At 34.3% G+C, this 25,000-nt stretch overlaps 1 long non-coding RNA gene across 1 annotated transcript in view; it reads left to right on the top strand.

Annotated features, from left to right (window-relative positions):
• Positions 1–25,000, top strand: part of LOC135211676 (uncharacterized) — a 59,296-nt gene that overhangs the window by 16,154 nt on the left and 18,142 nt on the right. The gene's annotated exons all lie outside the window — the stretch shown is intronic.

Below are 25,000 nucleotides of genomic sequence, written 5' to 3'. Positions count from 1 at the left end.
ACGCGAGAGATAGTTGCACGTTGCCGCAATTCAATTAAGTAGACATTAATGTCTTTTTTTATGGCTGCTTCCGGACTCGTAAACCTTCTTTCGTCCTGATTCTCCAGCAACGGCGCTGGTGAACTTCGCCGGCAAAGACATCGTAATTCCTCAAGATAATATAAATTGTTTTATAACGATCTTTCGGCTGATGGGTCTAGGTTTAGCGATCGGTTTTAATCGGTGTGTAGGTAATTAGCTAATTCTATTGTTATTATTGATTGTGCAATCGTTTGATGGATGTCTGCATCGCCTCGTGTAAATGACGGGAATACACGAATTCCTGTATCTGTTTTGGGGTATTCAGAAGGTGCATAGGGCCAGAGTGAAAGTGAAGTTGCAACTTATACTGCCGGTTTTATAGTACTACTGGGCAAGGTCCCTCAGAATACCCTGGTACTAGGGCTCTCATTACAGCTCTCGGCCCAGGAAGGTGAAGGGTGCACTGGTGTTCTCTCTCGAATACTTTGACACATTTCGGTAATGCGTCTGTGTGTGTGTGAGAGAGAGAGAGAGAGAAATGCTTGGAAGTTTGTGTATGTGAGAGAGAGAGAGAGAGGAATGCTTGGAAGTGTGTGTATGTATGTGTGTGTGAGAGAGAGAGAGAGAGAGATGCTTGGGAGTTTGTTTATGTATGAGAGAGAGAGAGAGAGAGAGAGAGAGAGAGAGAGAGAGAGATATAAATGCTTGGAAGTGTGTGTATGTATGTGTGAGAGAGAGAGAACGAGAGAGAGAGAGAGAGAGAGAGAGAGAGTGCTTGGAAGTGTGTGTATTGTGCGAAAGAGAGAGAGAGAGAGAGAAAGAGAGGGAGAGAGAGAGAGAGCGAGAGATGCTTGGAAGTGTGTGTATTGTGTGAGAGAGAGAGAGAGCGAGAGAGAGATGCTTGAAAGTGTGTGTATTGTGTGAAAGAGAGAGAGAGAGAGAAAGAGAGGGAGAGAGAGAGCGAGAGATGCTTGGAAGTGTGTGTATTGTGTGAAAGAGAGAGAGAAAGAGAGAAAGAGAGGGAGAGAGAGAGAGCGAGAGAAGCTTGGAAGTGTGTGTATTGTGTGAAAGAGAGAGAGAGAGAGAGAAATGATTGTTTTTGAGGTACCCACCAATGAGATCCACGTTCTAAACAAATCTGCCCAGCATATGTACCAACGATTGTTGTAGGCACAAATAGGACATTTATCAAGATTATTTGCTTGTCTAACATTAATGGTTATGCAAAAAGCAACTGCAGCATTATGACGCTATTAAAATCTTTCACCAGAGAGGAAAATTCTCAATCACAATTTGTCGGAAACACTTCCTAAAGAGTTGTTGATGAAGCCTGCTTCAGGTATGAGAATTATATATTAGTGAGAAGGATACGTGTTATGTAGTACGTAGTCCATAGATTCAATCACGACGAAGAAGTTTAGACTTCTGTCAAGTTTTTCATGTCTTTACCTCATTTTTCGCATTTTCATTTTAAAAAATAGTCTCTTGGTCACTCACTCTAGTACCTCTCTTAGATCACTGCCTGTTATCCCTGCCATATAAGGTCTGGTGCAAGATTTTTTTTCAAAGGGAAGAGTGATTTGAATTTGCGATTTAAAAAATTGCTTACCATGGCAATGCTAGTTTGATTTTTAGGACCAATTAAAATTCTGGGTGATTTTTCTCTTACTCGTTGATTTTAGCTAGCTTCCAGTGTGTTTTGAATCACTTACTTATTTCTAATCAAAATATAATCATAGTCTTGAAACAGCTTGGGATATATATTTATTTGTCAGTATTTAGCACTTCATGCCAAACGTGCCTGTTGCCAACATGACCAGGACCTAAGCAATTTCACGACAACGCATTCCAGTAATCCTGGAACCTTCATGGAAATAACAAGACCAAAACTCACTTACAAATTAATGTTCAAAATTGGTATTATCAAATGTCCCTTGTAAAGTAACCAATGCAAAAAAATTAATAAATTAATCGATCAATTAATAAATAAAGCTCCTAGCAGTTTCTCACTGAATTGAAACACCAATCGTAAACTAAGAGAAACTTAAATGGAGAGAAGTATGATAGTGAGATGATAGAAATACGAAATATATATATACAGAAGGTTTTGCTGACGAGCAAATATACGTTTACAGAAGTAAGGGAAATACGACCTGCTGAGTTGTCTGAAATTCTGTTAAACTTGTTTGGAAATATATCAGTTGTTTAAATTTACGTTTGAGATTTGACTAGGGTTGGACTGAAGCTTTGATACCTTTTGAGAATATGGGCAATTGCATAAATTAACACCAATAGATCAAATATCTTGCATGTATTCATCCGTCCTTCAACCGGAATTCGTGTAAAGATTCATATTTATTATGAGTATGTCCTTTAGTATTTAATGATAAGAGGTTCACAAATAATTACCTACGCAAAACAGGACTTTCAATAGCCAAATCATAATTCTTTATCGACTGTGTAGATGACCGTAGTTTGTGTGACACCAATATTTAACAGTTAATTGGTCAATCACCAATGAGTTTTATGTTGCTATAGTACTGCGTTTAATCATCTGCGAACTCCAATAGTACTTAGAGCGATAGAGACCAGTTTTATGATTATTGGAATCATAGTCTTTTCTTCAAATAGGAACATATATACTGTACATACATATATGTGTGTGTGCGTGTATAGGTATGTATGTATGTATTTGAATTTATGTATATGTGTTAATTAATTGACATTCATTGTGTTAGCTGATATTCTAATATTTTCTACACTTTTATCACTTTTCCTACTTTCACTGCAGATAAGCTTTTCATTTTGCCGACATTTACGTCACAACTTATTTGCTCCCATTTCGAAAGTAATCGTATGATATATTGACAACTGCAACGATAATAACAACCTAAATTCACATGACGCAAGGCTTGACATTTAGATAAAGCCGTACCTCTCAAGCCTATAAGCATTAAATAAAGCGATGAGCTATTTCAAAGTACATGGAATTACTGCTATCGAACCCATTAAGAGACACGCACGTTTCAGCAGCGCTCGCTCCGGGGCACACCGATATTATTTTTCTAATGACGTTCATCTTTCAAACCTTTCTCCAATAAAAATGCTCGCTCCGGGGCGCTCTGCTGCAGCAGTAGCGCCGACCATTCGCTCAATATTGGCTTTTATTTCCCAAGTAAACTACTGTTGCCCCGTCATTGCATTTGTCCCTCAGCAATTATTGACATTTCAGTGACATTTCGGCATTTCAGTCGAGCTTCTGTCTGGGCTCGACTCAGCGAAACATTTCGTATTTGGCTGTGAGGCGGTTGTGCAACTGCAATCATTTCAGGGCACCTTTTTTTCTCTCTCTCTCTCGGACTGTTTGATGTTTCTGAAAAGTGGGCGGGGCTTTTACGTTTATCGTATGTGCTCATGGATAGGTCTGTATATACATATATATATATATATATATAGTATATATATATATATATATATATATATATATATATATATATACCACCAGCATTATATATCTTTAATTTGCATCTAAAACTCTTAAAAAATATCAAGATGATATTTACATTATATATATATAATATATAATATAATTATATATGTAATGTGTGTGTGTGTGTGTGTGTGTGTGTACAGAGAGAGAGAGAGAGAGAGAGAGAGAGCGGCCTCCTCAAACTTGCACACACACATGTACACTCACCAAGGCCCACACTTGGAGTAAACTGGGTTTTAATATTTTGCAAGAAAATGCATTTCATAACCGTGCCAGTGCAGTGGGGATTGGTCTCTCCCACGCGAGCGTCTCTCTCTCTCTCTCTCTCTCTCTCTCTCTCTCTCTCTCTCTCTCTCTCTCTCTCTCTCTCTTCATTTCACTTCTCTCATTTTGTGGTTGAGTTTTCATTCAGGCTGTCTGTAGCTTGCGCTCACATCTGCTCTGTCTTGTTCAAGAAATTGTTCATAAATATCAGCCGATATCGATTAAATTGGTCAACGGTTGATTTCTCTCTCTTTCTCTCCCTATATATATATATATATATATATATATGCGTTTGTGTGTGTGTGTGTGTGTGTGTGAGCGCTTAAAAAAATCACAGTAGATGTACGTAACTCCATTATATAAAGCAAATACCACAGGAAAAGACAAACAGAAGATCAGTATCTGCCTGAAATTTTACTGTGGTATTCCTTTATATATATATATATTTTATTATGTTTTTTTTATATATATATATATCTATATATATATATATATTATATATATATATATGTATGTATAATGTATGTGTATATGTATATATAGTACAAATTAATGTACACACATTCACGGGTATATTATCTTATAGTTAAAACAGCTCTCTTCTCTCTCTCTCTCTCTCTCTCCCTGCTCTCTCTCCTCTCTCTCCTTCTCTCTCTCTCCTTGTGCGTGTAAAGCGTCACCTGTGAAAGGGTTTGTTTCTCCACAAACAATAAGACTCCCCCCCCAAAACAAAAAAAGAAATTGGTTTCCCCTCCGGAAACTGAGGTTTAGCAGAACGGGCATCTCGGGCGCTAATTTTCTTTGCTATGAGGTTTCTTGAATACCTCGTTACCAGGCCGGGTCAAAGTGGGTATGCTGAACTCGTCGGGTCTATTCTATTTGGTTTATGCCTAACTCTATTATTATTATTATTATTATTATTATTATTATTATTATTATTATTATTATTATTATTATTATTTATTATTCTTATTCAGGAAAAGAAAACTATTCATATGGAACAAGCTTACCACTGGAGCAAGTGGCTTGAAATTCAAGCTTCCAAAGAATATGAAGGTGTTCATTAGGAAGAAGTGAGAGGAGGTAAAAGAAAATACAGAAAGGAGCTCAGCGGTTGGTATATATTAATAGTGGTAGTAGTAGTAGTTGTAGTAGTATGGGAGGCAACTCCATATAATCAGTAACGAATGAACTTTAGGGACAAACTTCTATAGTTAGAAAACGTTTAAATAAAAAAAACAAATGATAGATAATCCAACAATGAAATAAATACACAAATAAATGAACAATTGAGAAGATAAAATTAGATAGCTTAGGACACGGTGCTCTAAGAATGCAGTGCAGGTCCTCTTAAAACTTGAGAGAGAGAGAGAGAGAGAGAGAGAGAGAGAGAGAGAGAGAGAGAGAGAGAGAGAGAGAGAGAGAGAGTGTTTTTAGCAATAACATTCGTGTGTTTCTGTGAACAAATATGTTGTATGCGCAGGGGTAAAAGGGCTTGATTTTAATTACATGAACATATGTTATTGGTCATTATATATATAATATATATATACATGTATATATATATATATATATATATATATAAAGGTACAAGCCTTCGTAGCTTATACCTTTATATATGGATATATCACGTTGCATACTTTTAGTGATTCAGTTATACATATATTATATATAATATATATTATATATATATATATAATATATATGTGTGTGTTGTGTGTGTGTGTGTGGTATATATATATATATATATATATATATATTTATATGTGTGTGTGTGTGTATTTATATGTATAATATACTATATATATATAAGTCATATCACATTTCCGTGATTCATATACATATATCGAGCTACAATGTCCTTTAATATCTAATTCGCTCTACCTCGGAATTAATATATTTTCATATATGCTTAACCGAAAGAAGGGGAATTTTTTCTCGATAATAGATTTGCCTGGACCAGGGCGCGTACCTATGGATCCTTTCAAACCCAGGAACGTCAGTGAAGCTTTTCCTACTACACCACCTCTCGCGGTGGTGTAGTAGGAAAAGCTTCACTGACGTTCCTGGGTTTGAAAGGATCCATAGGTTCGCGCCCTGGTCCAGGCAAATCCTATTTATCGAGAAAAAATTCCCCTTCGGTTGTTAAGCATATATGAAAATATATTAATTCCGAGGTAGAGCGAATTAGATATTAAAGGACATTGTAGCTCGATATATATATATATATATATATATATATATATATATATATATATATATATATATATATATATATATATATAAATCTGTGTGTCAGTAGTACCAAAACTAAAAACAGTCTGATAAAAGCATTACTTTTTTATATCAAATTTCATTCTTTTATCTTTTGTGCTCTAGACTAACCTACCTTATCATCTTCATTTTGACTCACTTATTCTTTGTTTCACATATGTTATCATATAACAACTTCACTGTTTTTAATGGTTCAAGTTTACTTTTTTTTCTTTGCCTTTAGTTGTTCGGCTGCCTTTTTAATGATAGCTTTTTTTTTATTGTTTTAACTTTTCCATATCAGTGTTGCCTATGTTATTGCGATTTTAGCTATTCTCCGCTGACCATATTTTCAAGGAATGATTCTTCTTTTAACCTTTTTATAGCTAAATAGTGCTCTATCACCCAAGGATATGTAATGATATCGCTTGTCATTTTTCTTGTTCATTTTTTCCATATCAGTTTTGCAGTTTATAGTCGCTTTCAGCTATTCTCCGCTGACCATATTTTAAAGGAACGATTCCATTTTTAGTTCTTATAGCTTAATTTCTCTCTGTTACCCAAGGCTACATTAATCCAATTAATCGCAGCAGTAAATGCCCCTGCTAGCTTTGGGGGCATTGCTTTCGCTATTAACCTAGCCCTTGGATATGAAAGTGATCAGATAAGGGATAGAAGCAGACATTCCAAAAGTCAATGCAAGCGTCATCTCACCTGCAATAAATTGATTCCTAATTACACAGGAGTGATGGTTCGATGTTTTTCGATAATGCTACGTCACTTTGCGCTGGAAATCTCATTTCTTTGGAGTTTTTATGGACACTTGTTATTCTGTTTCATGGTATACGGTATAGGAGAGGGAAAAGTAATGTAGTCTGGATCATAAAGCAATTAACAAGTTAGCATTTATATATATATATATATATATAGATATATATATATATATATATATATATATATATATATATATATATAAGTAGCTGTGTATGAAGTTTTACCTATTAACATTCATACTTTCAAATACCAGGACATAATACCCATCAGTGCTGTGCCCAGGATGTAGAATAGTTAGACACTGATGGGTTATTTGTGGCTTAATCATATGTGGTGCTCAAATCTCATGCGACATGATTCTTTGTGTATCGTCCAGATTCTTAGACTCCACTTGACGTTGCCAAGTAGTACTAAACTTTTTTTCTCTTTTTGTAATGTCATACATGTCGAAAAGTTTGCGAATTCACACCTATCCCTCTTTTCCTTATGGTTTAATAGATATGATCCCTTTTATGCATTGATAATTCGTAATGTGTGTGATTTGAATTGATTTTTTTCTACGTTGCTCAGTTCAAAGTGCGGTGTGATAAGGTTAGCGGTGACATCAATGAAAACACACTTAACATGCTCCTTGGACTGGTCGAATAACCACGTCTGCAGCATTATGACACTAGACCTAATAAGCTCAACAGTCATAACAACAATTTCAATGGAGGAATATGAATGAAAACAAGTTTTCTTTGAATGTTGAAGTTTTCGGCTGTTTACGCTTCCTGTATGCTGTAAAATGTTTTATAGGCCTAACAAAATAATCTAAGCCTTCTGGGGTGTAACCTGTTACGAATGAATTTATTTCTAGAGATTTCTTGTTTTTTGAGGAATACAATAGGAATGTGAATTATAACCAGTTTTCTTTGAATGTTGAAGTTTCAGGCGCTGCCTGTATGTTGGAAAATGATTTATAGGCCTAAAAAATAATCTAAGCCTTCTGAGATGTAATCTGATACTATTGTTTTTATTTGTATAGATTACCTGTTCTTTGAGGAATAAAAGAGATGATGATTTTGGTTATATGTAGAAGATGGATATTAATCGAAATATCATAAGCATCAATATCAAGGCCTATGGAACACTTGTTTTTCAACTGGTTTAAAATACTATTTTCTTAAAAGTCCTTGTGCTCGCTTTTGGTGTATAATTCTTTCATAAGGTAACTTGAAGTGCAAGAATGTGTAGATAGCCTCATTTGCTCTCTGGCCAGAAATTGTTAATAGAGATGTGAATGTTAAGTGTGAAGTAAAGAAATCTAACACCTAGGCCTAGGAATATTATCTTGGCTTTGACAAAAGAATAATTGCATTGGCGAATATTTGCTAGTAGGCCATCATTTTTGAAATATTTAAGAAATATAAATAATTATGTATGAAAATCCAAATATTCCTCTTAACACATATAAAGTAAAGGTTTTCAAGATAATTTCATGGTCGCTACTCATTGTAGACGTACTTATGCTACGCCAGGTACTTATTGTTGCACCGACACTAATGATACATCACATGATCACACATGCCCCCCTCACACGTTGATATCGGTGGGCGCATTCTACTTTTGTATGTATACATTTAATTTTTTTCAGCATTGAGGTGTAAAAGCAAACAAATAGGACTATTTAAAATTCTATGCTCGCTTTAGTAGCATTATTAATGTTATGACAATCTTTTTTTTTTTTTAACATTTGAATTGAGGTTTGATGACGACTTCGTTTTGGTCAAATGCTTCAGCGATGAGTGAACGAAAGTTTTGAAAGAGTCTTTCTGAAATTTGGCTACACGTGACATTTTCTTACAGTTTTCAAATATATGACAGATTTCATTCTTATGAAACATATTATGGCCTTATTGTATGCAATAATCACGTTTTCGCATTGAAATAAAATATAGATATGGAGCATGGTAGGTTGCCAGTAAGTGAATTTTGAACGAAATCCTATGGAGTCATGTCGCATGAGATTTGAGCATCACTGTACATATGCACACATATAAACAATTATATATATGTGTTTGTGTATGTAAAACTGCGCTTGTTAAAATGAAGTGTTCATTTTTTTAAACATTGCTTTGCAATGTGAATCATTTATTATTATTATTATTATTATTATTATTATTATTATTATTATTATTATTATTATTATTATTATTATTATTAGTATTATTATTATTATTATAAAACCATTTAAATACAACTCAGAGTGCCTCACTCCTGTACGTCAAAAAAACTCTTTGATTACAGAGAGAGAAACAAACAAACACAAAAAGTGATGCACTACTGAGTACACATCCTTGGTCTACATTTTTTCGTGGCAGATGTAACACAAATCCAATAATATAACTTTGAAACCCACTTAGCCACGCGAAACTTGGCCAAAAATTCGTCAATTTTCTGCTCTTAAAACTGGCCACCAGTGGACGGCTGTCGGCAAATCTGGTAATGGTTTTTCTTTCTGCAATTAACTTTTGGTTGCAATTAGCGCTTGCGTAGTTTTTTGTTCGTTGTACCGAACGCTTGACAGTTTTATAATTGAATTTTACAAGGCCGAGACGCGTTGAGAGAGCGCGTGATTGTTCCATTACGAAGCGTAGATAGTTATTATTATTATTATTATTATTATTATTATTATTATTATTATTATTATTATTATTATTATTATTATTATTATTATTATTATTATTATTATTATTATTATTATCTTATTTATTATTTATTATCAATTTTCTTTATTTATTATTTTTTTGTCTACCACAATCCTCCAATTCAACTGGGTGGTATTTATAGTGTGGGGTTCCGGGTTGCATCCTGCCTCCTTAGGAGTCCATCACTTTTCTTACTATGTGTGTCGTTTCTATGATCACACTCTTCTGCATGAGTCCTGGGAGCTACTTAAGCCTCTAGTTTTTCCATGATTCCTTTTCAGGGAAATCTTGGGCTCGTGCCTAGTGGTCCTATGATTATGAAGTACAATTTTTACTGTCATATCCCATATATATCCTTTTTATTTCTATTACAGGTCTTGATACTTATCCATTTTTTTCCATTTCTTCTCTTCAACTCTGGTGTCCATGGTATTATTATTATTATTATTATTATTATTATTATTATTATTATTATTATTATTATTATTATTATTATTATTATACTCTTGCGTTTAAACGCACACGAAGGCGGTCATCTTCAGAGAGAATGAATGAAACACAACGGTGAGCAATCATTTATATCAGGAAAAAGATTAATGTCTTGGCTCGCCGAATTTTCGCTGGCCCGTGTCTGCCTCTGGAGATATTCGTCGCTGATATATATTAAAATAAAAACATCTAAATAGGAGCACAACACTATGATAGACACACCGGCAAACAGATAAATACATTGTTTGAACAAGGAATTAATAATCTACACAGTTAACTTTCAAGGAATATTTTCCAAACGAGATCCCTTTAAGTGTGCCACTAAGACAATACTCAGCTTATGGATACGAAACCAACCGCCATAACCCATCCAACAATACAGACGAGAAAGTACCACATCTAAAAGGAGTAAACATAGCATTGTTTTTCTCGAAGGCTGTAATAGCCACCATTCTTAACGGAGGTGCTTTCTGTACTTTCAAGTTCCTCTCTCTCTCTCTCTCTCTCTCTCTCTCTCTCTCTCTCTCTCTCTCTCTCAATAAAAAATGTTGAGACTGACAGCAGTGATTTGTTCTCTCTCTCTCTCTCTCTCTCACTAAAAATGTTGGGTTGGGATCTCTCTCTCTCTTCTCTCTCTATCTCCTCTCTTCTCTCTCGTTCTCAATAAAAATATGTTGAGAATGACAGCAAAACGATTCTAACTCTCTCTCTCTCTCTTCTCTCTCTACTCTCTCTCTATTCTCTCTCTCTCCTCTCTCTCTCTCTCTCCAAAAATGCTGAGACTGACAGCAATAAAAAAGATGATGAGATAACAGCAACGATTCTCTCTCTCTCTCTCTCTCGCTCTCTCTCTCTCTCTCTCACTAAAAATGTTGGGACAGACAGCAGTGTTTTGCTCTCTCTCTCTCTCAATGAAAAAATGATGAGAATTACAGCAACGATTCTCTCTCTCTCTCTCTCTCTCTCTCTCTCTCTCTCTCTCTCTCTCTCTCTCTCTCTCTCTCCAAAAATTCTTAGACTGACAGCAATGATTTGTTCTCTCTCTCTCTCCTCTAGTGTAGCCATCTTGCTTGGTGAGACTACCCGCGTGAAGTCAGATTAATCAACAGATATCACAAGTTTAACATACGACTAGAATTTGAGAAATATCTAGAAGTGTTCGTGAACTATCGGTGATAAGATTAGTGTGAAAATAGTAGGATAAAGCGTCTTCTAAGTTAGTTTATCAAGTGTAATACTATAAATCAGAACAAGATGGCAGTAAGTTCCAACTGCGGGAAGAGGTGGCGTAATTTGGCGTGTTTAGCAGATTCGCAATACGATGAGGTAGCAGGAAGGGAACTGGCATTTCTCATCTATGAAATCAGCAACAGTCCTAACCAAAAAGATACAAAGCATTCATAGATATATTAGAAGGATATAATCCTTCAAACTGGAACAAATCTAATGAAAACATCTTGAAAATAATTGAAGAAGTTCCAAATAAAATCCAAGTGGTCAAGAGACTCATAAAGAAAATATATACAATAAAACAACATATTCCGACAAAGAAAATGAATAAGGTGAATCTTGTGAATATCCTAATTGATGCATTAGGAAAAAGAATGCCAAAAGCAGCATGCAAACTGTGTAAGGTTTGGTATAGCATAGTCAATCCTCCACAAAACCTAATCAGAAAATGTGCTGCATGCAACATTCCGACCATCCACAGTGTGCTGAGGTAATACAAGATTTGAGAAAAGATACAAGAAATTTTTTGTTCAACATGTCTATCATGGATAGACAATGTTATTAAATCAAGATTGAATGTACAATAGTTGAGGATGAGAAGAAGAGGAAGAGAAGAAGAAGAAGAAAAAAGAAGAAGAGGAAAACGGAAGAGAAGTAAACAAAAATGAAATGACAGAAAAAAATAATAAGGAAAACAAAGAACAAGATAAAAAGTATGGATGCAGAGATACTCATTGATACTACATATGAGGCAATAAAGCAGCATACCTACGAAGAATAAATTACGATATGACAACAGAAAAGCAAATCCCGAAGAGGCTCTACCCAGATCTACACAATGACGGGAAAGAGGAAAAAATAGACAAGAAACAGAACAAAATCTGCAACCTTTTGAAAAGAGGGAATTGCAGATTTGGAGAAAGAGGTGTTACTACAAACATCCTAAGATATGTCAAAACTATGAAATATATGGTAAATGTGCATACTTAGATGGATATGGGGATGATTGCAGAGATCTGCCATCCAAAATATGTAAAAACCTAAAAGAAGGAAAAGGATGTAAGTTCGACAAAAAATGCAAATATATGCACCCTGTAGCATGAATCATAATCAAATAAATAACCAACCAAGTAATAAAATCCAAAATAAGAAAGAAACAAATAAAGAGAGAAATCAAGAATATCAGGTAAAAGAGAAAAGGCAAACCACCAATGAGATATGCAGAGGTGTCAGCAAAAAATTTCAAAGCATCAGCTCCGAAATTCTACTCAAGAGATAATAACTGTATTTATTATGCAAGAGGATATTGCAGAAACGGAGAAAATTGCAGATTCAGACACAAAATGAATAATTATGATGAAGGAAGATCAAATATTATGGAAAAGTTGGATTTTTTAATGTCAGAATTTCTGGAAATGAAAAAAAGAACAACATACCAGAACAGGAAAGAGACATGGGAAAATCCTTATTACTACCAGTATTAAATGAAGGAGAAAACACGCAAACCATCATAGTGATGAATGCGCAGGGTTTAGTTACGAGTAACTCAAAAAGAAAAATAGAGTACTTAGAAGAACTAACCCAAAATGAAAAGAAAATAGATATAATGAATATAAGTGAAACCTGGTATTCCCAAGAGACTGGGAATGATGATCAAATAAAAGGGTTCCAAACTTATAGATCAGATAGAAAAAATAGGAATCAAGGGGAACCGCAATATATGGGAAAGACAAAAAACAAGGAAAAATATATGAGAAATATAGTAGCTCAGAATGTGAACTAATAGCGGTAGAATTTGAATCTGAAAAATTGATGAACATAGTAATATATAGACCTCCTAATACTAAAGAGTTTGACTTAATAATTGAAAAATTGGATGATATATGTAGAAATCACAAGGACTGGACTATTCTCCTATCTGGTGACTTCAACTTTCCTTTTTTCGTAGAATGGAAAGAACGAATAGGAGATTGTGGTTGTACTTATACATATAAAAAGAGAGTAATAGTAGTGCAGAAGATAAGAGGCAATTTGAAAAGCTATTGATATGCTACTAGAATACAACATTCAACAAACTAAATCACCTGCCAACAAGAAAGGAAAATACTTTAGACCTAGTATTTGTGAACGAGATGAATTATGTTAAAGAAATAATAGTTTTATAATGCGAGTATTTCGACCATAATGTCATAGAATTAACAGTTCATTCCAAAGCAAGTGAAAAATAGAGATAAGCAAGAAATGAAAAAGTGGGAAGGATATGGAAAATACAACTTCTACAGTAAAAATATAAAATGGTCAGAAATTAATGAAGAATTCAAACAAAGATTGGGATAACACATTTTCGTAAGTGATGACATAAGGGTGGTAAATAGGGAGATATTATATAAAATATTGGAGAAAATAGTGGAAAATATATACCGAAGAAGAAAAGTAAACATCATTCATGCATACCAAGAGACAGAAGGATCTTGTTCCAGAAAATCAGAAAGTGGAAAAAAGGTCTTGCAAAAGAAAAAATGCATGGAAGTTATAGAACTAAAAAGTAAGATAGAAAATGCAGAACAAAAGATTATACAATCAAAAGAAAATGAAAAAACGGGACTTGGAAGAAAAAACCCTATTAAATATCAAGCAAAACCCCAAACTATTATACTCATATTGCGAAGAAGATGAATAAAAGAAGAATAGAAATAGGCCCTCTGAGAATTGAAGGGAGATTAACGAATGAAAAAAAGGAAATTTGCAACATACTGGCAGAACGATATAAGAGAGAATTCACCCCTAGAATAGATAATGAAGATAATGATTATAGAAGTAAGGGAAGAAAATAGTGAATATTTAGCTGACATAGAAATTAATGAAGCTGATATTGTGCAGGCAATTAATGAAATTAAAAATGGAGCTGCTGCAGGGCCGGATGGAGTCCCTGCTATTTTGTTAAAGAAAGTAGTTCATTCTATCGCAAAGCCACTTGCAATATTATTAAGACAAAGTGTAGATACAGGCAAGATTTATGATGAGCACAAATTAGCATATATCACCCCTACTTTCAAAAGTGGATCAAGACTAGAGGCAAGTAATTATAGGCCTGTGAGTCTAACATCACATATTATGAAAGTGTATGAAAGGGGTAATGAAGAAAAATATTATGAAACATTTAATAAAAAATAATTTGTTTAATATAGGACAACACGGTTTCGTACCCGGAAAAAGTACACAAACCCACCTGTTAGTCCACCGTGAGAACATTCAAAATATGAAAAAGCGGAAATGAAACAGATGTGGTTTATCTAGACTTTGCGCAAAAGCTTTTGACAAAGTAGACCTAATATATTAGCAAAGAAAATTAGAAAACACAAGATATCGTAGATAAAGTAGGAAGATGGTTAAAAGAATTTTTACACAAACAGAAAACAGATAGTTATTGCAAACGATGAGAAATCGGATGAAACCAAGGTAATATCCGGTGTGCCACAAGGTACGGTGCTAGCTGCAATATTGTTTGTTATTATGATTGAAGACATAGGCAGTAATGTTAAGATTCGTAGTGAGTAGTTTCGCTGATGACACAAGAATAAGTAGAGAAATTACTTGTGATGAAGATAGGAACGCTCTACAAAGAGACCTTAAACAAAGTAATATGATTGGGCAGAGGTAAATAGGATGGTATTTAACTCTGATAAATTTGAATCAATAAATTATGGAGACAGAGAAGGAAAAGCTATATGCTATAGGAGGGGACCTAATAATGAGACAATCACAAATAAGGAAGCAGTTAAAGACCTTGTGTGATGATGAATAGGAACATGTTATGCAATGATCAAATAGCAATTCTGTTGGCAAAATGTAAAGCAAAAATGGAATGTTGTTACGGCACTTCAAAACAAGAAAAGCTGAACACATGATTATGCTTATAAAACAGATGTTCGTAGTCCACTTGAATATTGCAATATGATATGGTACCCACACTATCAAAAGGATATTGCACAAATAGAGAGTGTACAAAGGTCCTTTACAGCTAGAATAGAAGAAGTTAAGGACCTAGACTATTGGGAAAGACTACAATCCTTAAAATTATATAGTCTAGAAAGGAGAAGAGAACGCTACATGATAATTCAGGCATGGAAACAGATAGAAGGAATAACAGAAAATATCATGGAACTAAAAATATCAGAAAGAGCAAGCAGAGGTAGATTAATAGTGCCCAAAACTATACCAGGAAAAATAAGGAAAGCACACAGGACATTAATCCACTACGCACCAGCATCGATAATGCAGCGTCTATTCAATGCGTTGCCAGCTCATCTGAGGAATATATCAGGAGTGAGCGTAGATGTGTTTAAGAATAAGCTCGACAAATATCTAAACTGCATCCCAGACCATCAAGATTGGAAGATGCAAATATACCGAAGATGTACTAGCAACTCTCTGGTAGACATTAGAGGCGCCTCACACTGAGGACCTGGGGCAACCCGAACGAAACTGTAAGGTCTGTAAGGTAAGGTCTCTCTCTCTCTCTCTCTCTCTCTCTCTCTCTCTCTCTCTCTCGAGAGAGAGAGAGAGAGAGAGAGAGAGAGAGAGAGAGAGATAAATACTGTATGTACGATGCTAGGGGATATTGCAGATACGGAGAAAATTCCAGATTCAGACACAAAATGAATAATTATGATGAAGGAAGATCAAATATTATGGAAAAGTTGGGTTTTTTAATGTCAGAATTTCTGGAAATGAAGAAAAGAACAACATACCAGAACAGGAAAGAGATATGGGAAAATCCTTATTATTACCCATATTAAATGTAGGAGATAACACGCAAACCATCATAATGATGAATGTGCAGGGTTTAGTTACTTAGTTACTTAGAAGAACTAACCCAAATTGAAAAGAAAATAGATATAATGAATATAAGTGAAACCTTCTATTCCCAAGAGACTGGTAATGACGATCAAATAAAAGGGTTCCAAACTTATAGATCAGATAGAAAAAATAGGAATCAAGGGAGAACCGCAATATATGGGAAAGACAAAAAAACAAGGAAAAATATATGAGAAATATACTAACTCAGAATGTGAACTAATAATGGTAGAATTTGGATGATATATGTAGAAATCACAATGACTGGACTATTCTCCTATCCGGAGACTTTAACTTTCCTTTCGTTGACTGGAAAGAACGAATAGGAGATTGTGATTGTATTTATACATATAAAAAAGAGAGTAATATTAGTGCAGAGGATAAGAGGCAATTCGAAAAGCTATTAGCTATGCTACTAGAATACAACATTCAACAAATAAATCACCTGCCAACAAGAAAGGAAAATACTTTAGACCTAGTATTTGTGAACGAGGTGAATTATGTTAAAGAAATAATAGTTTATAATGTGAGTATTTCAGACCATAATGTCATAGAATTAACAGTCCATTCCAAAGCAAGTGAAAACAGAGATAAGCAAGAAATGAAAAAGTGGGAAGGATATGGAAAATACCACTTCTACAGTAAAAATATAAAATGGTCAGAAATAAATGAAAAATTAAACAAAGATTGGGATAACATTTTCGTAAGTGATGATATAAAGGTAAATATGGAGCTATTATATAAAATATTAGAGAAAATATTGGATAAATATATACCGAAGAAGAAAAGTAAACATCAGTCATGCATACCAAAAGACAGAAGGATCTTGTTCCAGAAAATCTGAAAGTGGAAAAAAAGGTCTTGTAAAAGAAAAAAATGCATGGAAAGTGATGGAACTAAAAAGTAAGATAGAAAATGCAGAACAAAAGATTATACAATCAAAAGAAAATGAAAAACGGGACTTGGAAGAAAATACCCTAGTAAATATCAAGCAAAGCCCCAAACTATTGTACTCGTATACGAAAAAGATGAATAAAAGAAGAATAGAAATAGGCCCTCTAAGAACTGAAGGGAGATTGACGAATGAAAAAAAGGAAATATGAAACATATTGGCAGAAAGATATAAGAGAGAATTCACCCTTAGAATTGATAATGAAGATAATGATACAGAAGTAAGGGATGAAAATAATGAATACTTAGCAGACATAGAAATTAATGATGCTGATATTGTGCAGGCTATTAATGAAATTAAAAATGGAGCTGCAGCTCGGCCTGATGGTGTCTCTGCTATATTGTTAAAGAAAGTAGTTCATTCTATCGCAAAGCCATTTGCAATATTATTAAGACAAAGTGTAGATTCAAGCAAGATTTATGATGAGCACACATTAGAATATATTACCCCTACTTTCAAAAGTGGATCAAGACCAGAGGCAAGTAATTATAGGCCTGTGAGTCTAACATCACATATGAAATTGTATGTAAGGGTAATAAAGAAAAATATTAAGAAATATTTAATAAAAAATAATTTGCTTAATATAGGACAACATGGTTTTTTACCCGGAAAAAGTACACGAACCCAACTGTTAGTCCACCGTGAGAACATATTCAAAAATATGAAAAGCGGAAATGAAACAGATTTGGTTTATCTAGACTTTGCAAAAACTTTTGACAAGGTAGATCATAATATATTAGCGAAGAAAATTAGAAAACATAATATAGTGAATAAAGTAGGAAGATGGTTAAAAGAAATTTTGCACAACAGAAAGCAGATAGTTATTGCAAACGATGGGAAATCGGATGAAGCTAAGGTAATATCTGGTGTGCCACAAGGTACGGTGTTAGCTGCATTACTGTTTATTATGATTGCAGACATAGACAGTAATGTTAAGGACTCGGTAGTGAGTAGAGAAATTACTTGTGATGAAGATAGGAACGCGCTACAAAGAGACCTTAACAAAGTATATGATTGGGCAGAGGTAAATAGGATGGTATTTAACTCTGATAAATTAAAATCAATAAATTTTGGAGACAGAGAAGGAAAGCTATATGCATATAGGGGACCTAATAATGAGACAATCACAAATAAGGAAGCAATTAAAGACCTTGGTGTGATGTTGAATAGGAACATGTTATGCAATGATCAAATAGCAATTCTATTGGCAAAATGTAAAGCAAAAATGGGAATGTTGTTATGGCACTTCAAAACAAGAAAAGCTGAACACATGATTATGCTTTACAAAACATGTTTGTAGCCCACTTGAATATTGCAATATGATATGGTACCCACACTATCAAAAATATATTGCACAAATAGAGAGTGTACAAAGGTCCTTTACAGCTAGAACAGAAGAAGTTAAGGATCTTGACTACTGGGAAAGACTACAATCCTTAAAATTATATAGTCTAGAAAGGAGAAGAGAGTGCTACATGATAATTCAGGCATGGAAACAGATAGAAAGAATATCCGAAAACATCATGGAGCTAAAAATATCAGAAAGAGCAAGCAGAGGTAGATTAAGTGCCCAAAAACTATACCAGGAAAAATAAGGAAAGCACACAGGACATTAATCCACTACGCACCAGCATAGATCATGTAGCGTCTATGCAATGCGTTGCCAGCTCATCTGAGGAATATATCAGGAGTGAGCGTAGATGTGTTTAAGAATAAGCTCGACAAATATCTAAGCTGCATCCCAGACCATCCAAGATTGGAAGATGCAAAATATACCGGAAGATGCACAAGCAACTCTCTGGTGGACATTAGAGGTGCCTCACACTGAGGGACCTGGGGCAACCCGAACAAGATGTAAGGTCTGTAAGGTAAGGTCTCTCTCTCTCTCTCTCTCTCTCTCTCTCTCTCTCTCTCAATAAAAAAATGTTGAGAATGACAGCAACGATTCTCTCTCTCTCTCTCTCTCTCTCTCTCTCTCTCTCTCTCTCTCTCTCTCTCTCTCTCTCTCCAAAAATGCTGAGACTGACAGCTATGAGTTGTTTCTCTCTCGGGCTCTCTCTCTCTCTCTCTCTCTCTCTCTCTCTCTCTCTCCAAAAATGCTGATACTGCCAGCAATGATCTGTTAAGCAAAGGGGGAGTTGTCTGAGTACATTAAACACTCTTTTTAACTTCATTTTGCTCATCAGTCAAAGTGGACGACTTTCCACAGATCATCATAATTAGCCCTCCCTCCCTGACAGGGGCCGAACGCGTGACGTCACTTCCTGCTGCTGCGCGAGATCGTTACGGAACTTTAATGGGATTTTTTTTTTTCAACGGGGAATAGCCCGCTGCTTACGTCCTTTTATGGTTGTAGTTTACAGGTTTTTTTATATTCGTATACGGTTGGCAGGAAATTGTATCACATTTGAGTGATGTGCGTATGTACACACACTCACAGACACGTGCATACATACATATAGATATTTGTGCCTAGACGATGTTTATTAAAGGACGAAAGCGCTCGGCTACGAATTTCTGCCTATTATTTTTCCTATGGTATTCGCTTATATCATGAAGTCACGTGCATCTACTGTGATCTTTTAAGCATATATATATATATATATATATATATATATATATATATATATATATATAATATAATATATATATATATATATATATATATATATATATATATATATATACATACATATATATATATATATATATATATATATATATATATAATACACACACACACACACACACACACACACACACATATATATATATATATATAATATATATATATATATATATATTATATATATTATGTATATATAATTATATTAACTAATAAAACGTTCAAATATAGAAAGTAAGAACTCTATTTCAGAGACTGAATCATAGTACTGAAGAGAGAGACAGTAGTCTCTGAAATATAGTACTTACCTTCTTATATTTTGGCGTTTTGTGGGCTTCTTTTATTAGATGGAAGTGAGTTGTAACAGAACATTTTTACCAGTCATAATATATATATATTTTATATATACATATAATATATGTGTGTGGTTTTTTATTTTTTACCACTATGAATCTGGAGAAATGGTATGGCAAAGTCCCCGAATACAGCTGAAGAAAAGACAAGCGAGGTGGCTGCACACTGAAAATAATATTAGCCTTACCACATATACATTGACAATCGTACCTCCAGCTGTAGGTTCATATCAATAGGCCCAAAGCTACTGGCTATCTCAGCAGTAGGATCCACGAACCGTAATCTGCTTCAACAGATTCCATGGATACTGGCGGACAGAGCGTAGATCTTGACACCAACAGCTTATCAGTAAAAGCCCTCTGATCCAACAAGTCAGCGCTGTTCACCAGATGCAGTGGCCCTATATTAATATTATTATTATTATTATTATTATTATTATTATTATTATTATTATTATTATTATTATTAGGTTATTATATTACAAGTAATGGCTACTTCAGCAGCGTTACACTTTAGAGATTCTTCTCTATTTTCCGAATAGCGGCTTTTTCCGTGTTACTTAAATTTATTATTATTATTATTATTCAGAAGACGAACTCTGTGCATATGGGTCAAGCCCACTAAAAGGGCCACTGACTAGAATTTGAAGCTTCCAAAGAATATGGTGTTCATTAAGAAGAATTAAGACGAGGCAAAGGGAAATACAGAAAGAAGAGTAATTTCTCTTCATGGAAAAAAAAAAAAACTTCATTAAGAAAAAGTAAGACGAGGCAAAGGGAAATACATAAAGAAGAGAAATTCCACTTATCAAAAAATAAAAAAATAAACTAATAAGCAAATAAACATGTATTAAAAAGCGAGGAGAGCTAAGAAATAAAATCGACGCCAGTTGCCCTAAACGAAGTACGGAAAAAACTACGAGAAGTCGTCGGAAGATGCTAACCGTATGTCCACGCGTAGAAGGTCCGTACAGGTGGGTGCCCCAGTCATCGAGAGGGAAGACATATAGCTTCTAAATCACTCACACATTGCGGAGAGCAGGACCGGGGGACGGTGTGGGTCCCAGTGGACTGGCTCCTCCTCAAACCGAACCCCACCCCTTCCCCCCTGGGGAAATTGGTAGATACCGCGTCCGACCGGTGGCCACACTTCGACCCCATTACTTTCTCTCTCTTTGCAGGCTCGGGCGGCAAACCCCGACCGCCGCCGACTACACACACAAACAAGCTCGCAACAAAGGGCGTCGATCTGTCGTCGATCAGTGCGGTTAACAACCAGACAGTGAAACAGACCATACGCAGCTCATTAGCGCATTCAAGGGTAAACGCGTATACGGTTTTTAGTGAGACCGTTATGTGAAGAATATGTGTTTTTATATTTTTTTTATGGTGCTACAACTAAAACGTAAAAAAAATAGTGCTCAGTACGGTCTATGAATGTGATAAATTCTTACATTTACTACGAGATGTTTGATGGAGATGATTTACGTTATTATTTATGAAGAACTGCTTACAAGTTTTATGTTCAATTGTCGCATGCTGAAATTATCGTATATATATAATATACATACACACACACACACACACACACACATATATATATATATATATATATATATATATGTATAGATATATATATATATATATATATATATATATATATATATATATAGTCATATATAATATACTATATATATATCTACATATATGTATGTGTATATATATATATATATATACTATATATACCTGTATATATATATATATATATATATACATAAAGATAAATATATATTATATATATATATATATAATAATATATACATATATGTGTCTATATATATATATATATATATAGATATAGTCTGTGGTATTTTGCATACAGGTAATTCTTACCTGTATGCGATGTTTACTTCATACTTTGTATCTATTGTACCTCGTTTTTACATTTTTTCACCAATATTACCCAAGTATCACTTCGTCTTAAATATTTTATTATGAGTGTTCATAATGTATATCATTATAAGGCGTAAGGCATACCATCATAATTTGTATTATTATTATTAAATTATTATATATTATATATATTATATATATAAAATAATAAATATATATATGTTATGTAATAATGTATATATGTATAATATATATAAATATATATATTATATATATTTTTTAAAATATAATATTATATAAATAGTTGCACTCCTTTATTTCTGCCACATCTTTTTCGACCTTATTAGTACCGAGAACACAGCGTAAAGGATTTTATTTTACTTTTTTTTTTTAATTCACTTTCAAGACTTCATATTCCCTTGACTTATTACCACACAAGTCTTCCAAGTATAATGTAGAACAATCACTCATTAATTATTATTGTTATTATTAATACCTATTATTATATTAGTTTACCCTTACACTATTGCATTAAAAACACAAAAATGTATATATCACTGCAAAGCGCCTCACCTGAAGCAGAAGTACGTGTGTCATTCCTCACATGCATTCCATTTTCTTTGCCCTGTTTGGGAGGGGTTAGAGTGAGGTGGGGGCGGGTACCCCTGTACTTACAAGCTCCACGGAACATCCTTTAGACCACATGCTTGCTTATCCCCAGCGTCACCTGAGCCACGTGGTTTGAGACACAAAAATATACCACCAGGCTGCATCGAAATCTCATCAAATATCGACAGTAACATTTTTACGGGCTGCTCTATGAGCGAGAGCCCGTGCTGGCATAAGACCAGCTTAGTAAAAAACAACAGCAAATATAATAAGTTTACGTTCTTAAGGCCAGCTTAAACATAAACAACACTGAAGTATTCGACTATGAGACCAGATGAAAAACACTGATATTGCATAAATATCAGTTTGAAGAAAATGACGTGAGGTTCAAAAATATTATTATAAAAACTGATGGAAAAAGAAATAAATAAATAATTTTCTTTTAGATCGGTAAAATCACATTGGTTGATCGCTAGGCGACTCTCTCTCTCTCTCTCTCTCTCTCTCTCTCAACGCCAGGGGCGAGTTCGAAGGGCGGACGAGGGAAAGGGAGAGAGAGAGAGAGAGAGAGAGAGAGAGAGAGAGAGAGCAGTGCAATAAAATTCTGCGTGATCTTCGTAATTGCCTTTCCTCTCTCTCTCTCTCTCTCTCTCTCTCTCTCTCTCTCTCACCACCTAGTTGCTATAATGCAGTTTGTGTATGTACATACATACTTACAAATATACGCACATGCGTATGCATAGCTACACTCACACATATTCAACAAGAATTTGTACAACAGAATCAAAACATCAAGACTCTCTCTCTCTCTCTCTCTCTCTCTCTCTCTCTCTCTCTCTCTCTCTCTCTCCTATATTCCAGCTTTAGTAAAAATTTTTATTTCCGATCATTATCTTTGCAAAAATATTTACTATTATTAATGTTGTAATAATATTGCATTTAATGATTCATACTTTAAGAGAGAGAGAGAGAGAGAGAGAGAGAGAGAGAGAGAGAGAGAGAGAGAGAGAGAGTACATGAGTTAGCTGTGGCCATAACAAGACCAAGGCGTCCTTCTGCTACGTAAATCTTCAATCTCTTTAACAGATGAACCGCCTTCCATTGTCTGGCGCCCGGTGATTTCAACAGAAAAGAAAATAGTAATCTGATGCTGAAAGACTGTAAATGGCCGGTTAGAGCCAGTGCACAATTACGGCATCGTATAGGCCAGGATTAGTACTCTATTATTCCTGGTGTATCGGTAGGGCGCTATGGGGGCAAGGCCTTGTATGGGGGTATGGAGGATCCCATACGATATGTTATGAGCGTATTGTTAGTAAAGAGTGTCCACTGTGACTTGACGTATAATTACAGAGTTTATTTCTTTACTTTTCACGACTGTAAAACTAGATTATCTTTTCATTCTCTTAGATTCGCTCCGCACTGGTTACACGGTCTGGATTAACTTTACCTATCATTTACCGTCTTCACATGATTAACATAGATATTTAACATTAAAAACAAACCTCACATTATTATTATTATTATTATTATTATTATTATTATTATTATTATTATTATTATTATTATTTTTTATTATTATTATTATTATTAATTATTATTATTATTATTATTATTATCAAAAATCCTCATAGTAGCACGAGTCTTCAAATGGAGAAACAAAACCATAGTTATGTAAATGTACATACTCGTATATTTAAATTTGAAATTTTAAAGTTTTTTATTTGAATATATGTACATTTGCATGACTGTGGATTTGTTTTTCCATTATTTATTATTATTATTATTATTATTATTATTATTATTATTATTATTATTATTATTATTATTAGTTTCGTCTGTCACAGTCCTCTAATTCGACTGGTTGGTATTTATAGTGTGAGGGGCTTCCAGGTTGCATCCTGCCTCCTTAGGAGTCTATCACTTTTTCTCACTATGTGCGCTGTTTATTTTATTATTATTATTATTATTATTATTATTATTATTATTCAGAAGATGAACCCTAGCCATATGAACAAGCCCACCAAAGGGGCCATTGACTTGAAATTCAAGCTTCCAAAGAATATTAAGGTGTTCATTAGGAGAGAAGTAAGAAATGAAAGGGAAATGCAGAAAGAAGATATCTCTTTTATCAAAGAGGAAAAATACATCAATAAATTGATAAATAAATAGAAATTTATTAAAATGCAAGAGAATAACATTAGATTAGTAATGCATTGCATCTTCGCTTGAACACATGTTTCATTGAAGAGATCAAAGAGAGACGCTGGAAAGGAAGCATGGCAGAATACAGATGAAATGAGACTCCAGTGGGACACGCAGTCCTAAGATCTGCTCTAGGCTTGAAAACGACAAAACAAAGGCTACAGATTGTCACACAGCAGCACATTTCTGTGTGCTACTCTCTTCCGTCCTGCCTACTTCATTTTATGTCTTTCCATTCTTTTCTTAACCAATCTAGAATCTCACGTATTACCATGGAATATATTTTGAAAAATC

This window comes from Macrobrachium nipponense, chromosome 4 (assembly GCF_015104395.2).
Source record: "Macrobrachium nipponense isolate FS-2020 chromosome 4, ASM1510439v2, whole genome shotgun sequence".
NCBI lineage: Eukaryota > Metazoa > Arthropoda > Malacostraca > Decapoda > Palaemonidae > Macrobrachium > Macrobrachium nipponense.
The sequence above is the reverse complement of the archived record's forward strand: the minus strand, read 5'-3'. Positions and strand labels throughout refer to the sequence as shown.